The following is a 12,792-nucleotide window of genomic DNA, read 5'->3' on the forward strand; positions in this document are numbered from 1 at the left end:
TCTGTTCTCCTCACCCCTGCGTGCATCAATGGTGTTACCCTATCATCAATTGATTTCTATGTCTTACTTAACAGCACATAGTGCTTTTCATGTCGCAGAATGACTTCTGCAGTATAGCTGATATTTCAGTGAAGTTTCTTATATGCATTTTTTGTTTGTTGGAGATTTTGTATAACACTGCGAGCCGTGTTCGCCAAACGCACTTTTTCACCGATTACAACGCAAGAAAAAACAAAAAATTGTTTTGCTCAACGCAAGATCTTCGAAACGTACGTTTATCGCTTTTATTAAGAGAAATCACCTCAAGGCGAATATGTAAACGTGATTTTGGAAAGTAGATTGTGTTCTTACAGCATCACATTTTTTGGCTTTTCCAGTTTAAAATCAAGTTATGACTTCTCAACCTAACGAAGACTTAATTCCTGGAGACAGGATGATTCACATTAGTTGCTCTTCATAAGCAGCTGGAATCATCCAAATTGGTGTCAGGCAATTAGAAACTGCAGTGAATTGGCAACCTACCAGAGAGATAACAAAGATGCCACTAGTATATCCTCTCCCATTGGTATTGTTTCCGATCCAGGAAATACAGTACACATTGCTACTTATTGACATTATGGAGAGGTGAGGAGTGGTAGATGCAGGACACTTCTACAGAGGAGGCAGTGCGTGGGGGAATTTAGAGATATACAATGGTAATCCATACCAGCGAATTTGAGGTGCTTCTCCCATGTAGACTAAGCCACTCGGGTCATTGGAAGCATCCAATTCAGCTTTTCTGCTTTGACCCGTGGTGTAATAGTGGGTGTGACATCACTATGGTGCGTTGGTTTTGATTTGCTTCGTGTGTGTAGATCTCATTTTGTTGTAATTGATGATGCCATGTGGTGGTGGATGTTGACTTGTTGCGTTTAACATAGTCTCTGGGTAGTCAGTTCTGTAACTTGGTTATGTAAGTGCTCGATTTGTTTTCAGTGAGTTATGGTTTTTCTTCCTTTTGTGTGTGTGTGGAGGCGTGATTAGTTTCGTGTGTGTGTGTGTGTGTGTGTGTGTGTGTGTGTGTGTGTGTGTGTGTGTGTGTGCGTGCGTGCATGCTTGATTTGAGCTATATAGGTCAAGGGGAATGTCTGAATCCACTTTTCAGAATTGCAGAATTGCAGATGTTGGTTTTATTTGGTAATGTGGGCTTGATTTGGGCTATATAGGTCGAGTGAAATGTAGGACTCTGGTTGGTCTTGTGGCACTTGTTGGAACAAATGATGCTTATCATATGGACTCCAAGGCAACAGTTGGGTCATTGCACATTGCAACAACTGTCAGAGGAAGTGCTGAGAACAACCTTGCTCACGTAATTTCAGTGAAGCTTACAATCTGCAGCATTGTCCACAGAACTGATTGTAGCCTCCTGGTTCTAAATTGAATGGAAGGAACCAAGGATTTTGAATGTTCTGCGACTTTCTCAATCGGAACCACATAGTTGAGAACTGTAGCGTACTCTTACATGGCTCGTAGGTGCAACGTACATCAGGAACTGTTATCCATGTGGCGAACAGTGTGGGATGTGTACAATTGTTTCTCTGGGTATGTGAATCTCCATCTAGCCCAGTTAATGGAAGCTGTAGGAGACCCCAAAACACTAGTGTAAGGCTCAAAGTGACTCCACAGATGAAACGGATAAAATCAGGGAGATCAGCTGTCAAATCAATCGCAATGAAGTCCCAGAACTTGAAGCAACTGTAAAAAACAGTGAAGCTCACGTAATGCCTGGTACATAAAGCTATCTACAACCTAAAATTGCCAATAGTGGATTCGGGGTAAATCTAAGTGTGTGTTGAAAGGACAGGCTGACGAAAAATTAAGAAGCTGCATTTATCACAGTAGATGAGGAACTGAACTCCACTGAGCTAGAAATTCAAGCTGTAAGTGAGATCATTTAGGCATAATACGGGATGAAAGATGGACATAAACATAAAATCGGTGCTTTCTGTTCCCCACCTGATTCCTCCTCAGATATAAATTAAATTTTTTGATAAAGCCTCAGCTAGCTAGTGTATATGTTTCCCATTTGTACTTACATTGTTGGGGGAGATTTTAATCGTACAACAGCTGGTCAGGATAGTTACAGTTTTGTATGTGGTGGGTGTGAGGAGACATCCTGCTGAACAATACCAAGAATTCTCTCTGAAAACTACTCACAGCAGATAATTCACAAGCACACTCATGACAGAAATGGGTTAGATAGAACTAATGTTAACAAAAGTACATCGGCCGCTGTAATCGAGCAGTTCTAGGTGCTTCAGTCTGGAACCACGTGGCTGCTATGGTCGCAGGTTTGGATCCTGCCTCAGGCATGGATGTGTGTGATGTCCTTATGTTAGTTAGGTTTAAGTAGTTCTAACTCTAGGGGAATGATGACCTCAGATGTTAAGTCACATGGTGCCTAGAGCCATTTGAACAAAAGTACCAGACTGCTTTGAGGAGTGTACATCAAAACTGATATAACTGGACATAGGAAGATTATTATGTTAAATTAACTAAAAAAAATATGCAGTAGTATAGCATCTCAAGGCGGAATTTGAAACATTGAGGTTGGGACAGGGCCATTTAGAGGATTTGTGACTCAGGCTTTGAAGGATAGTTGACCAAACACTGGATATACATGCTTATATGTACCTAATTGAACAAATCATGATGGGAAAGACCCTCTATGGTATACAGTCACTGCAAAGCACTTGCTAAAGGACTGTGACTATTGCATAACAAGTGTAAAACAAAGTATAGGGCTACAAATACAGACAGTGTTTGACTGTCAAAAGGGCAGTGCATGAAGAATTTGATTACCATACTAGAAATTTATCAAACGCCCCCGTGCCAAACCCAAAGAAATTTTGGTTACATGTAAAGGCGCTAGTTTCACAAGCTGCGATATGGTCCAGATTTAAGCAGTAGTGTAGAAGAAATTTCTCTTATTTCCATCAGTGATTACAGAACTTTTGGTCCTTAGACTGCTCTGGTTTGGTCAGCAGTGACCAGCTTCAGATCTGCAGCAGAAGATGGAAAATAAACTGCAACTAGAGGGCTAGACATTAGGCTACACAGATTGCATCTTAAAACAATAAAATATGACATTTTATCTAAATGACCGCAAGAGCGTTTGGGAATCACAGTTATCACATAACCATTTCCTTTTAACGATTTAAAGTTAACTTTATTTATGTTTTTAATAATTACATTTTAGCACTATAGTAATTTTACATTTGGCAAGTCTGTTATACACTTTAGCTATTGTATACTGTGCAGTTTTGTAATTGACGCATATGTATAAACTTACAGTAGTGACATGTAATGAGCTTACAGCATAAACGTAATGAGGCATCTTGAACAGAGTGACCTCCTTTATGCCGACCAGTATGTATTCTTGAAACAGCACACATGTGAAACCCAACTTGCCCTTTTCTCACATGACATACTGACAGTTTTGGATCAAGGCAATCAGGTAGACGCAGAGGTTTCTCCTCAACCAGGAGCTGTAATTCTTCCAAATGATGTCGGAATGCCCCTCACCTCAAATAATAATAACAATAATAATCGAGTGGTTCATTTCTATGATATGTACTCGATTGACCATTTCCCATGTACCATCGGTTTGCTGACTCCTACCACAGTTATGTGTAAACCCATCTGGCAGCTTTCTAAGGCTGACTGGAGGCTTGACTCCTCCCTGGTGACCTACGATGAACAAAATTTCCGTAGGTGTGATGGCCAGGTAGAACACCTTAAACATTATCTTTACTACCACAGAATGAAATTCCTTGCACTTCATCTTTACCATGCAGTGTCCTGGTCCCTTGGTGTCCTGAGGAGGCATTTCTATGACACAATTCACATATGGAGACATTCTCTCTGTTTTCGACCATCATCCTGTTATGGTGAACTGTGTTGTTATAAACAGGTGTGTGCCAAGTGTCATTGCATTCTTTAGGACAGAAAAAAGCTAGCAGGATTGTATTTACTAGTTCTTTTAACAGTTCCACTCCCTCTTCCATTATGTGGACTAACCTCTGGCACTCTCTGAGACCAAGGTCCATTGCGCAGTATATGGCTTGATCGCAGCAGATGATGTCGATAAGGATCCTACAGCTATCTCCAACACCCTACGCCCCTCTTTTGCGGAGTTTTCAATCTCCATCCACTATCACCCTGCCTTCCTCCATCGGAACCAAGTGGAGGTGGCTTGGGTGATACCCTTTTCCTCTCAGAATTGTGAATGCTACAATGTCGCCTGTACTATGAGGGAGCTAGGTCATGCTCTCACTTTATCCTGATCCTCTGCCCCAGGGTCAGATTATGTTTACATCAAGGTGTTGTGGCACCTTTCTTTAGAGGGGAAGCACTTTCTCTTTCACAAGTACAACTGCATCTGGGTAGATGGCATGTTTCCCAGACATTGGTGTGAAACCGCAGGTATACCTATAGCTCAGCCCCGTAAGGAAGACACCTTGCTTCCAACCGCTACCCTATTTCTCTCTCTAGGTGTGTTTGCAAGGTAATGGAACATATGATTCATGCCTGGCTGTTATGGTGGCTAGAGTCTTGCAATTTACTGACCACTGTACAATGTGGATTCTGAGTGCACTGTTCTGCAGCTGACCATCTCGTCACTTTTTTGATCCATGTCATGAACGATTTTCTGAAGAAATACCAAACTGTGGCCATGTTTTATTTATTTGGAGAAAGCCTATGACACTGCTAGGGGCCTTGTATCCTCTGCACTCTCTACACATGGAGCTTCTGAGGCTGCCTGCCCTGTTTCCTGCAGGAGTTTTTAAAAGACAGAATTCCATGTGGGTTCTGCCTTATCAGACACCTTTTTCCAGGAAAATGCGGCGCGTCAGGGGTATGTTTTGAGCATCGTCCTGTTTGATATAGCTTATAGATATTAACCTGTTTATGTCATGTCTCCCATCAGGCATCTCAGGTTCCTTTCTCATTTATGATTTTGTGATCTATTGCAGTTCTTCATGGACTTGTGTCCTCAAGTGTGACGCATGGAGAATCGACAATGTCTTTCACTTTTCCACTGACACAATCATTTGTATAAATTTGTGGCTGTGCAGTGGGTTTCTTCTACTGTCTTTACATCTTGGGCCTCTTGCTCTTCTGTTCATCAAAAGTGCGAAATTCCTGGAGCTCATGCTCAACAGGAAACTTTCTTGGTCCTCCCACGTGTCTTGTCTGGCCACCTGCTGTACTTGGTTCCTTAGTGTGCTGTGTGTCCTAAGCGGTACTTCCTGGTGAGCGGATCGAACCGCCCTCCTCTATTTGTACTGATCTGTTGTCCATTCAAAACTAGATTATACGTGTTTCATTCATGCATTTACATGTTCGTCCACCTTACACCGTCTAAATACGGTCCACCATTGTGGAATCTGTTTGGCCACTGGTGCCTTTTGCACTAGCCTGGTTGAGAATCTCTATGCAGAAGCTGCCGAACTACTGCTGTCGTACCGGTGTTATGTTCTATTCAGCAGATACCGATGCCGTTTGTATGCCATATCCAGCCACCCACCGTATGTCACCTTTTTTGATAACTCCTTTGCTTCCAGAACACTGCTCAGTATTTGCTGCAGAGCACTTGGCTGTGTATCAGACCTTGCAGTACATCCGGCGACACAGGCTTTTCAATAGTGTCATCTGCTCTGACTCTCTGTGCCCTTTAGAGCCTCTGTATGCTGGACACAGCCCATCTCTTAGTGCAACTGGTCCACAAAAGCTTCCAGGTGCTCACTCGTGAATGAACCACTGTGATGTTTCTGTGGGTTCCTGGTCACATCTGTCTGATGGGAAACAAGACTGTTGATGCTGCTACCAAGGCTGCAGTCCTCCTATCTCGGTCCACTAGTTCTTCCATTCCTTCCAATGATCTCCATGTTGCCATCTGTCGAGGTGGTGAGGCCACTTTGGCATCACCACTGGTCTTCCCTTCATGGGAACAAGCTCCGGGGAAGGGAACCTCTCCTAGCAGCTTGTCTGACCACCTCTCAGCCCTCTAGCTGCAAAGTGATCATTTTAGCTCGGTTGTGCATTGGGCACTGTCATTTTAACCATCGTCATTTGTTGAGTGGTGGTCTCCCACTATTTTGTGCCCATTATCATCAACCTTAGATTCTTTGCCATTTCCTGACCAAATGTCCTTCTTTAACCACTTATGTTCTAACATTTGTTTGCCGGGTTAGCTATTGGCCGTTTTCGTGATAGATGCTCGGGCTGTCATCTGCGTTTTACTTTTCATCCATCACAGCAATATGGCGAAGAACATTTAATCTATAGTTAGGAATCTCTGTTGTCTCTACAGCGTATTTTATGGACTTTTCTGCAAGAGGAAGTCCTTGTTCTTAGCTCCCTTTCAGCTGCTTGATTGGGCTTAATGTGTAGTCATTTTAAACTCCTTTTTTGTATTAATGCTCTAAACTTCTGGCAGAGGCATTTATGGCCTTAGTTGTTATTGTACCCTAAAACAAAACAAACAGGAACAGAAAAGTGTGGGGTAGATCAAATTGCTGACGATATGTATGGCATGAAATTGAGGAGAATAGAGCATTACAGCAGTAGTTGCTAATTTATTTATTATTTTAGCAGGGACTTTTTGAAACGAAACTTTCTGAGGCATCAAGTAAGGATCAATTTACGCATGGACTGAAGCTTGCAGAGCAAACAATTGTTGTGGGAGTAAAAGACTTGACCACAATAAGCAATTTCAACAGGATCTACATTGACCAGTGGGAACATTATGACCACAAACCTAGTAACTGGTATGCCCATCTTTGGCATGGATAACAGTGGCAATGCACCATGACATAGAAGCAGTGAGGCCTCGGCAGGTCACTGGATGGAGTTGGCAACAGGCCCCTGCGGGTCCGGGGGTAAGAATAGGCCCGCAGTATTCCTGCCTGTCTTAAGAGGCGACTAAAAGGAGTCTCACACATTTCGGCCCTTATGTGATGGTCCCCTCTCGGATTTGACCTCCATATTTCAAAATTATTCTGAAGAGCGTGCTAATCGGGGAAGGGCGCCTTACTTGGTGCACTGTCTCCATCGTGCATTGAGATCTTTAGCCCCCTTTCTCATTGTCACATTGCAGTCCCGCCCATTTTCCATAATAAGCCATGCACTATACAGTGTCACTTTCTGCGCTGCAGCCAAAGACCGTGGACTTCTTTGCGACTGATATCCAGCACGGTAGCCAGTCCATTGTGGTGGGGCCACCATGTACCCTGTTGGTTGTAGCCCCCTGACCACACAGGGTTCGCTCTGCTGATGCCTGCACCATTAACTCCCCATGTATGCCAAGGAGTAGACGCCTATCTCCCTGGGGCATCAGGACTCCCAGCAATGGCCATCCTGCCAGGTGGCCCTTGCTGCGGCTGGGTGGCACCTGTCGGGAGGGCCCTTGATCGGAGTGGGTGGCATCAGATCTGATGACACGCAATGAAGCATCGTACATCATCTCTTGCTGGTGGCCAGCCACCAGCTGTCCCTAAGTGTTTGAAGGCTCAATTTAATGCAAACACGTATGACCCCAAATCATTCCCCTCCCTGGCCACACCATGAGAGGAACGAAAGGCTAAGGTTGGCAGTGAAGCTTATTCACCCCGGTACCTAGTATGTACAAGAGCTGACAGGGAGTCTTCCACAATGATGAAACCTCAGCTCTTTGTCGAGCATTTAGAGGACAGGGGAGGTGGAGGGCTTGTCCAAAATGCGCTCTGGGCCAGTCTTTATGAAAACAACATCCTCTGCTCAGCCATGGGCATTACTCTCCTGTGACAGGCTGGGGGATCTTTCTGTTACCATTACACTCCATAAGAGTTTAATTATGGTCCACAGGGACCTGTTTTTGCAGTCTGATGATGAGCTGTGCGGCGAGGTGTTCATTTCATCTGAGGGATGATCAGGTTGCCACCGGTGCCTTCATCTTTGCCTTCGAGGGTGATACATTGCCTGAGAAGGTCAAGGTGATGGTCTACCACTGTGGTGTCAAGCCCTATATCCCTCCTCCGATGCGGTGCTTTAAGTGCTGGAAATTTGGCCATATGTCTTTCCGCTGTGCTTCCAGCACCACATGTCGAGATTGCGGATGCCCATCACATCCCAATACTTCATGTGCCTTGCCTCTCATCTGTGTTGCCGGCCGCGGTGGTCTAGCAGTTCTAGGTGCTCAGTCCGGAACCGCGCGACTGCTACGGCCGCAGGTTCGAATCCTGCCTCGGGCATGGATGTGTGTGATGTCCTTAGGTTAGTTAGGTTTAAGTACAGGTAGTTCTAAGTTCTAGGGGACTTATGACCACCGATGTTAAGTCCCATAGTGCTCAGAGCCATTTGAACCATCTGTGTTAACTGTGGAGAACGTCATTCACCTCGCTTGTCAGAGTGCAGGGTTTTACAGAAAGAGTGGAAAATAATGGAATATAAGACCCTGGACTGACTGACCTACACTGAGGCTAAGTAGAAGTTTGAATACCTCCGTCCTGTTCGTATGACCTCTTACGCCACCACTACCACTGTTCTATCCCCATCAGTTCCACCTACAAGTCACCTCTAAGAGCTGGAAGACTACACCTGCCCCCTTGCTCATGGGGGGCCACTACTCTCCCCATTGCTCCTGTGCCACTTACTTTGAGAGCAACGCCCTCCCACCCATCGGGGACATCCATCCCCAACTTCTAAGCCAGAGAAGCATCCAACTTCTTTGGCTCCTCTCACTCACAACGGGTCCGTTGGGTCACGCCCTTCTCAGGTTTCCAGCAGTGGGAAAGATGATGCCCGTCAGTGGCTGAAGGGCCCACAAGCAGCTGGGCTTCAGAATCCTCCTCCATCCTGGAGACTGAATCAGTGAAGCCCACCCAGGCAGTGAAATCCAAGGAGCAATGAGAAAAGTCCAAGAAGAGCATAGTGAATACATTATTGTGGCCAAGATAGACACGAAGCGCTTGCCTACTACAGTTGTACAAGTTTATATGCCAACTAGCTCTGCAGATGATCTACATCTACATCCATACTCCGCAAGCCACCTGACGGTGTGTGGCGGAGGGTACCCTGAGTACCTCTATCGGTTCTCCCTTCTATTCCAGTCTCGTATTGTTCATGGGAAGAAGGATTGTCGGTATGCTTCTGTGTGGGCTCTAATCTCTCTGATTCTATCCTCATGGTCGCTTCGCGAGATATACGTAGGAGGGAGCAATATACTGCTTGACTCTTCGGTGAAGGTATGTTCTCGAAACTTTAACAAAAGCCCGTACCAAGCTACTGAGCGTCTCTCCTGCAAAGTCTTCCACTGGAGTTTATCTATCATCTCCGTAACGCTTTTGCAATTACTAAATGATCCTGTAACGAAGCGCGCTGCTCTCCATTGGATCTTATCTCTTCTATCAACCTTATCTGGTACGGAACCTACACTGTTGAGCAGTATTCAAGCAGTGGGCGAACAAGCGTACTGTAACCTACTTCCTTTGTTTTCGGATTGCATTTCCTTAGGATTCTTCCAATGAATCTCAGTCTGGCATCTGCTTTACCGATGATCAACTTTATATGATCATTCCATTTTAAATCACTCCTAATGCGTAATGATGAAGAAATTGATGAAATGTATGATGAGATAAAAGAAATTATTCAGGTAGTGAAGGGAGACAAAAATTTAACAATCATGGATGACTGGAATTCTAGAGTTGGAAAAGGGAGGCAAAGAAACATAGTAGGTGAATATGGACTGGGGCAAAGAAATGAAAGAGGAAGCCATCTGGTAGGATTTTGCACAGAGCATAACTTAATCATAGCTAACACTTGGTTCAAGAATCATAAAAGAAGGTTGTATACATGGAAGAATCCTGGAGATACTAGAAGGTATCAGATAGATTATATAATGATAAGACAGAGATTTAGGAACCAGGTTTTAAATTGTAAGACATTTCCATGGGCATATGTGGACTCTGACCACAATCTATTGGTTATGAACTGTAGATTAAAACCGAAGAAACTGCAAAATGGTGGGAATTTAAGGAGATGGGACCTGGATAAACTGAAAGAACCAGAGGTTGTACAGAGTTTCAGGGAGAGCATAAGCGAACAATTGACAGGAATGGGGGAAAGAAATACAATAGAAGAAAATGGGTAGCTTTGAAGGATGAAGTAGTGAAGGCAGCCAAGGATCAAGTAGGTAAAAAGACGAGGGCTAGTAGAAATCATTGGGTAACATAAGAAATATTGAATTTAATTGATGAAACAAGAAAATATAAAAATGCAGTAAATGAAGCAGGCAAAGAGGAATACAAACATCTCAAAAATGAGATCAATAGGAAGTGCGAAATGGCTAATCACGGATGGCTAGAGGACAAATGTAAGGATGTAGAGGCTTGTCTCACTAGGGGTAAGATAAATTCTGCCTACAGGAAAATTAAAGAGACCTTTGCAGAATAGAGAACCACTTGTATGAACATCAAGAGTTCAGATGGAAACCCAGTTCTAAGCAAAGAGGGGAAAGCAGAATGGTGGGAGGAGTGTATAGAGGGTCTATACAAGGGCGATGTACTTGAGGACAATATTATGGAAATGGAAGAGGATGTAGATGAAGATGAAATGGGAGATATGATACTGTGTGAAGAGTTTGACAGAGCACTGAAAGATCTGAGTCGAAACAAGGCCCCGACAGTAGACGACATTCCATTAGAAGTACCCATAGCCTTGGGAGAGCCAGTCCTGACAGAACTCTACCATCTGGTGAGCAAGATGTATGAAACAGGGGAAATACCCTCAGACTACAAGAAGAATATAATAATTCCAATCCCAAAGAAAGCAGGTGTTGGCAGATGTGAAAATTGCCGAACTATCAGTTTAATAAGTCACAGCTGCGAATTCTTTACAGCCGAATGGAAAAACTGGAAAAGTGGTAGAAGCCGACCTTGGGGAAGATCAGTTTGGATTCTGTAGAAACGTTGGAACATATGAGGCAATACTGACCCTATGCCTTATCTTAGAAAATAGATTAAGGAAAGGCAAACCTACATATCTAGCATTTGTAGACTTAAAGAAAGCTTTTTACAATGTTGACTGGAATACTCTCTTTCAAATTCTAAAGGTGGCAAGGGTAAAATACAGGGAGCGAAAGGCTATTTACAATTTGTACAGAAACCAGATGGCAGTTATAAGAGTCGAGGGGCATGAAAGGGTAGCAGTGGTTGGTAAGGAAGTGAGACAGGGTTGTAGCCTCTCCCCGATGCTATTCAATCCGTGTGTTGAGCAAGCAGTAAAGGAAACCAAAGAAACATTTGTAGTAGGAATTAAAATCCATGGAGAAGAAATAAAAACTTTGAGGTTCGCCGATGACATTGTAACTCTGTCCGGGACAGCAAAGGACTTGGAAGAGCAGTTCAACGGAATGGACATGGTCTTGAAAGGAGGATGTAAAATGGACATCAACAAAAGCAAAACGAGGATAATGGAATGTAGTCGAATTAAGTCGGGTGATGCTGAGGGAATTAGATTAGGAAATGAGACACTTAAAGTAGTAAAGGAGGTTTGTTATTTGGGGCGCAAAATAACTCGTGATAGTCAAAGTAGAGAGGATATAAAATGTAGACTGGCAGTGGCAAGGAAAGCATTTCTGAAGAAGAGCAATTTGTTAACATCGAGTATTGATTTAAGTGTCAGGAAGTCGTTTCTGAAAGTATTTGTATGGAGTGTAGCTATGTATGGAAGTGAAAAATGGACAATAAATAGTTTAGATGAGAAGAGAATAGAATCTTTCGAAATGTGGTACTACAGAAGAATGCTGAAGATTCGATGGGTAGATCACATAACTAATGACGAGGTGTTGAATAGAATTGGAGAGAAGAGACATTTGTGGCACAACTTGACTAGAAGAAGGGACCGGTTGGTAGGGCATATTCTGAGGCATCAAGGGATCACCAATTTAGTATTGGAGGGCAACGTAGAAGGTAAAAATCATAGAGGGAGACCAAGAGATGAATACACTAAACAGATTCAGAAGGATTTAGGTTGCAGTACGTACTGGGAGATGAAGAACCTTGCACAGGATAGAGTAGCATGGAGAGCAGCATCAAACCAGTCTCAGAACTGAGGACGACAACAACAACACAACCCTTTGTTGGGTGGCTTGGTGGCAACAGACTGAGGCACTGTTGTTGAGCAAGTGTTGGCACAATTTGACCTTTCCCTCTTAAATAATGGTGCCTCCACACATTTCAGTGTGGCACATGGCATGTACTCAGCCATCGACCTTTTGGTCTGCATCCCTAGCCTTCGACCATCAGTCCAATGGAGTGTGCATGACTTTCTGACACTGCCACAGCGTCACTCTTCCGGACGCCCCTCCATATGGGCTATGAACAAGGCTGACTGGGACTTGTTCGCCTCCGTTGCCACTATTGAGACTCATTCTGATGACACCTTTGATGTGATGGTTCACACGATCACCACCAGCATCATTCCTGCCGTGGAATCTGCAATTCCCTGTTCTTCCAGGTCCCCTTGGCCGAGGACTGTGCTTTGCTGGTCATCCGAGATCGCTGAGGTGATTTAAGATCGCAGGCAGTCCCTCCAATGTCGTAAGCAGCACCCATCGTTGGAACACCTATCGCCTTTAAATGGCTCTGTGCCCTAGCCCGCCGCCTTATTCGCTGATGCAAGCAGGCCTGCTGGGAAAGGTATGTCTCCACCATTGGCCTCTGTACCTCTCCATCGCAGGTTTGTGCCAAGATTAGGTGCCTCTATGGCTAT

The 12,792-nt window shown here is 44.1% G+C and overlaps 1 protein-coding gene across 18 annotated transcripts in view; it reads left to right on the top strand.

The window, feature by feature from the left end:
• Window positions 1-12,792, top strand: part of LOC126291830 (gastrula zinc finger protein XlCGF57.1-like) — a 308,343-nt gene that overhangs the window by 491 nt on the left and 295,060 nt on the right. The window lies entirely within an intron of this gene.

Source organism: Schistocerca gregaria, chromosome 9 (genome assembly GCF_023897955.1).
Source record: "Schistocerca gregaria isolate iqSchGreg1 chromosome 9, iqSchGreg1.2, whole genome shotgun sequence".
NCBI classification, from domain to species: domain Eukaryota; kingdom Metazoa; phylum Arthropoda; class Insecta; order Orthoptera; family Acrididae; genus Schistocerca; species Schistocerca gregaria.